Source organism: Rhipicephalus microplus, chromosome 3 (genome assembly GCF_043290135.1).
Source record: "Rhipicephalus microplus isolate Deutch F79 chromosome 3, USDA_Rmic, whole genome shotgun sequence".
NCBI classification, from domain to species: Eukaryota; Metazoa; Arthropoda; class Arachnida; order Ixodida; family Ixodidae; genus Rhipicephalus; species Rhipicephalus microplus.
The window spans coordinates 125,859,485-125,865,484 of record NC_134702.1 but is presented as its reverse complement, the minus strand read 5'-3'; positions in this window follow the sequence as shown (position 1 = coordinate 125,865,484).

The following is a 6,000-nucleotide window of genomic DNA, read 5'->3' as shown; positions in this document are numbered from 1 at the left end:
AAATGTGGGCCATTGCCAAATCATCCAGCTAAGAAGCTGTAAAAAAGATAATTTCAAAATAATTAACCTCGGAAAGCGGCTTCTGTTCAACAAAGTGGTTCAAACAGAACAACTACAAGTGAACGCATGTAGTAAATGTAGCAGTGTAGGTTTTATTACACCTTTAGGACTCAAGAAAACGCAGTTCGGTGATGAACATCTGCGCTGATGTGGCTGCCGGAACAAGAAGCTGCACTGTTTTTCTTGGGTTTCATAAATATTTTTAGAGTTGTTACCAAGTGTTGAACTTTGATTTTAAGCAGAGTTGCTTCCGTCAGAAGTCAAGCATCTGCGATGTCCACGTATGTGCAGCATCCCATTGTGAAAGAGCACCACGTTTGAAGGCCCTGGAGCTCTGAACGATTTGAAAAACGAGCTTAATAAAAAACAATCCTGGGTTTCAGTGTACATCCGTGGCCACGTCTGTGTAGATTGTGCGAGCGGCTAGTTTTTGTTCCGCTGGGCGAAACCTTGGGGCAATTTGTTGTCAGGTCGACCACAGTACAACCCAAAACTACCTGAAGGTGTTGCGCTACAAGGCAAAAACTGGCTGCTCGCGTCCTCTACACAGACGTGGCCACGGCTGAATATGAAGTTGTTTTAGTGTGCATTCGCCATTCGGTCAAGATGACCAAATGCTATGGAGCGCTTTGTTTCGGCAGAGCAATGTCATTTACCTGAATACTCTTTGTGTGCTGATACAGATCTAGCTGTACCGCTGCTGACTGCACAAATAACTACATTGTTCGGCTTAAGTTACATGCCACCAATATATTATTGACAATCCTGTCCTAAACATCCAATGCATTGCAAAAAATAGTCCAAACAGCAACACAAGAAAAAAAGCCATGAAACCTAAAACGGTGGAGCGTTTGACGGGTCGTGAGAGAAAACACGTTGGCGCGACCATGAAACAATGAAACTAAGTTTAGTGAAAATAGACTAGACTACGACTCGGTCAGTATATCTTACTTGAGCATTCCAAAATATATTTTCTTGGGCATCCCTACACCGAGTACAACGTCATCTCCGTGAGAAAAGTCCCCGATATGAGCTGTCATGACTTCTCTCGAGAACTTTGTGACAGCTCATTTCATGGAGTGATTACCACTGGAGCCTTCACCTTTCAGACTTCTTTCCAGACGTGCCAATGGGGAGAAGCCGGTCTGGCTAGCATAACCGATGCGTCAGGACTGCACCATACCACAAGTGAGCCGGCAGACTTCATGATGTGCTCAAACCTCTAGAGAAGTCTGAAGAGTGAGCGTTTTCCGGAGCTCGGCTTGACAGACGGGTTGCCCATGCATGTTTTAAATGCGATTAGCCGGGCTTTGTCAGGCATCCGGCGTTGTAGAAAACGTCCGTGGTGGTGCTCTCACTCTCCGCTCTCATTTCCTCTCTCATACCAACAGCTGCGGGTGCGCGTGCTTATGCAAGCGCCTAGCCGCCGGAGCATGTGGTGCAAAAAAGTGTGGAAGGAGAGTAGTTGCAGTGCTTCGCCGATCATTCTCCCGCCCTTTCCTCTCTCTCCTCCCTGGCCCCGCCTTCCCGTTCGCTCGCGCCTCACTCTCGACTAGGCACTGCACAGTGCTCCCGACCAGGCTGCAGAAATTAGGTGCCTTTTCTCATCTTTGACCAATACTACCACCACCACTCTCGAACATTCGCTGCTTGCGTACCTCTGAAGAACATCCGGAAATGTGTGCCCGAGACGCCAATCACTTCAGAGTGTTTTTTTAATCGCGCATGCTAGCTACTAGAGCAGGAAACACTACGACGTTTCTCGCGACAGAAAACACGCTACGTGCGGCGAAGGGCGCCATTTGCAGGATGGTGGAAGAAAAAAAATAGAAAACAATATTCTTCTTACGGTGGGTCCTCTCGTGTGAAACGAAGTTATGGACGCTGCGCAATGCATTCGCATTTCCTCACTATTCCCTTCGAGGAGGAGGGGGGAGGCATTTTTTTAGAGAGGTCAAGGCTGGTGGCTTTGCGCGTGTATTTAAAGGGTGTAGTTAGTTTTTTTGCTGCATTTGAAGAAGCCCAAAAGGCATTTCAAAGAACATGAGATGTAGTGATATGACCAACAAATTTGTTTTAACCAGACTTGGTCATTATAATTTACGGACAGACTATGCATAGAAGAGTGAAAACCCTCTTGTAACCAACTCAAGAAACACTTGCTTTGTTTGATAAACAACATTTGTAATTGTTGTCACAATTTTTCAGTGGCCTATAACATTTCACTTTTGCTTTCTCTACAGCTTCGAAATTCTATTCACGTCATAAACCAATTACGTCTAACAGTTCCGTACGTACCTTATTCGAATCAACTTTCGTGGCAGAAAGCAACTGGGATGTACTATGCTTGCTTGAATTTTGCATCGAGGTATGAACCAGAGGTGAGTGCCAATACTGCATAATTTTTTAACAATAAATATTGTTACGTAAAAATGACGCGAGGCGTGTCGATTTAAAATTTATATTCAAACTGATGCGTATGGCGTCGACTAACATGGAAGACAGCACGCACAACCGACAGACCACTTCCTCGTTGTCGTCTTCTGACCGCTAATATGTCAGCTACGTAGCATTACACCACCGGCGGTAAAAGAGCCGTCTCGGTGCACATTAACTACGGTCTTCAGTAGGCAGGTGGTAAGGTTTTAGCCTGCTGACGTGCACATCACTGGGTGTGGTCGTCTGGTCTCAGGCAGGCTTCTGGTCTCAGATGCAGGAATTATCTCATAGGTGACGTCGGTTACCTGGCGGGTGATACGGTAAGGACCCATGTAACGAGACAACAACTTCTCTGATAAGCCAACTTGACGAACTGGTCACCACAGGAGAACAAGAGAACCGGGTTAGAAGTGCACGTCAGCATGCCGGCTGTCGTAGATGGCTTTCTGGGTGGCTTGCGAAGCCGAAAGTCTAGAGCGGGCGATCTGACGTGCGTGGTCGGCACGAGCAATAGCGTCGCGAGCATATTCGGTTGACGGCGTTGTAGTGGTTGGAAGTAGGGTGTCGAGTGGTAACTTCGGATTATTGTCATAAAGCAAATAAAAGCGTGAATAACCAGTAGTGTCGTGGCGCGAAGAAATGTACGCGAAGGTCACGTCAGGTAGCGCCAGGTCCTAGTCATGGTGGTCTGAGGACACATATATCGCGAGCATGTCCGTTAGTGGCCGATTTAGCCGTTCGGTAAGGCCATTTGTTTGGGGATGGTAGGAAGTGTTCAGCTTGTGGTGCGTCGAGGAAGAGCGCAGAAGATCGTAGATTACACAGGACAAAAATGCGCGGCCGCAATCCGTGAGTAATTGGCGAGGAGTGGTATGGTGTAGGACGACGTCGTGGAGCAAAAAGTCCGCAACGTCAGTAGCGGTGCTGGTGGCGAGCGCTCAAGTGATGGGAAACCTAGTCGCGTAGTCTATAGCAACGGCGACCCACTTGTTGCCCAATTTTGACTCGGGAAAAGGACCGAGAAGATCTATACTAACACGGAAGAAAGGTTCGGTTGGGATGGAGATCGGTTGAAGAATTCCAGTCGGGACTGCAGTAGGTCGCTTCCTACGTTGGCATTTATCGCAGGAGGACACGTAACGGCGAACGGACCGGGCAAGACCGTGCCAAAAGAAGCGGCGACACACGCGGTCGTACGTCCGATACACGCAGATGACCAGCAGTTGGTTCATCGTGAAGCTCGTGCTGCACGGTTGAACGCAAATTTTTTTGCACGACAAGAACGACAAGAAGGAGCTCAGGGCCATCTGGCTGGAGGCTACGACGGTACAGCGTGCCATTCAGGAGGACCTACATGCGAAGTGACGTGTCGTTACGAGCAGATTCGAGACGGTCAATGAGTTGTCGCAGAGAAGCATCACGACGTTGTTCATTACCAAACTGAAGAAACTGGGACGTTGACATGACGCTGAGGCTAGGCTCGATGTCTGGTTCATCGGGCTGATCAACAGGGTAGCGGGATAAGCAATCGGCGTCCAGATGGAGACGTCCAGACTTATAAGCAACCGAGTAGGAATACTCCTGTAGGTGTAACGCCCAACGACCAAATCGTCCAGTGGGGTCCTTCAGAGAAGAAAGCCAACACAGCCCGTGATGATCTGTGATGACACGGAAAGGGTGGCCATACAAGTAAGGACAAAATTTCGAAAGCGCCCAAGACATTTCCGTTCTGTTATAGAATAATTGCGTTCAGACTTAGAAAGCGAACGGCTTGCGTACGCGATTACACGGTCGTTGCCCCGCTGAATTTGCGCCAAAACTGCACCAATTCCGCGACCACTCGCGTCTGTTCGCTCTTCTGTGGGAACATCGGGGTCGAATTGTGCAAGAATAGGAGGTGTCGTTAGAGCGGTGATTAGCTGAGAGAAAGAGTCAGCTTGAGGAGGGCCCCAAGAAAATGGGACGTCTTGTTTGAGAAAGTCGGTGAGTGGCAAAGTTTTTCACGAACCGGCGAAAGTAGGAGCAGAGGCCCACAAAACTGCGAACATCATGGACAGAGCGTGGGACTGGGAAGTTTGTTACAGCGCGTACTTGCGCCGGGTCTGGCCGTACACCGGCAGCGTCAACAAGGTGACCCAATACGGTAATCTGACGAAGACCGAAGTGGCACTTGGAGGAATTAAGCTGCAGGCAGGCCCGTCGAATTATGGATAGAATGGTTGAAAGGCGTTCAAGGTGGGTTGCTAAGGTGGGTGAGAAAATCATCACGTGGTCCAGGCAACACAAACACGTCGACCATTTAAATCCTTGTAGGAGCGTGTCCATCATTCTCTCGAAGGTCGCTGGAGCGTTGCAGAGCCCGAATGGCATGACCTTGAATTGGTAAAGACCGTCAGGGGTAACGAAAGCGATCTTTTCTCGGTCCATGTCATCTACAGCAATTCGCCAGTAGCCAGATCAGCGGTCAAGCGATGAAAGGAAGGTGGCGCCATGGAGGCAATCAAGGGCATCGTCAATGCGTGGTAGAGGGTACATGTCTTTTTTGGTAATTTTGTTGAGGTGGCAATAATCAACGCAGAAACGCCATGAGCCGTCTTTGTTTTTTACTAATACCACGGGACATGCCCAAGGGCTCGTTGATAGTTCGAATACGTTTTTCGTAATCATTTTGGCCACTTCTTTCTGAATCACTTCTCGCTCGGACGCTGACACGCGGTATGGTCGACGGTGAATGGGCGCAGAGTCACCAGTGTTGATTCGGTGAGTGACAATTTAAGTCTGGCCCAAGGGACGATCGTCGGGGTAGAAAATGTCACTGTATGAGGCCAAACCTTGGCGGAGAGCGTCGGCCTGGTGAGGCGACAGCTCCGATCTAATCATGTTTCAAAAAATACCATCATCTGAGCTGGTTGACCGTGAGACTGCGCTTCGATCAAGAGCAGATACAGCGACAACACTGTCATCGTCCTCTGTTATGGCAGTTAGCTGGGCTAGAGACATCTGGCAGGGAAACACTTGAGGGGTGAAACCAAAGTTAAGGAGCGGAAGTAACACACAGTTATCCGCTATGGTCGCGATGGTATGGGGCACAGTAACACTGCGCGTTAGCCGAACGTCAGTAATTGGCGTTACGATATAATCACCGTCAGCAACGGGAGGGGTCGATGACAAAGTCACGTACGTGACGACTCGAGGTCGCAGGCGCACGAAAGTGGTTGGGCTCAAGCGGCTGGTGGGCTTTGCAGAGTAGTCGGCAAAGATTGGTAGATCAAGGCTGAGGGTACCAGACGAACAATCACTTAGGGGCGAGTGTGCCGAAAGGAAATTAAGGCCAAGTATGAGGTAATGAGGGCAGCAGGCTAGCACGGCAAAAAGGACCTTGGCGTGATGACCGTCAATGCTGACACGAGCAGTGCACATTCCGATTGCTTGTACAGTACCGCCATCGGTAACACGTATTGCCTGCGTCGTAGATTGCGTCATAATCTTTTATTAGCGGCA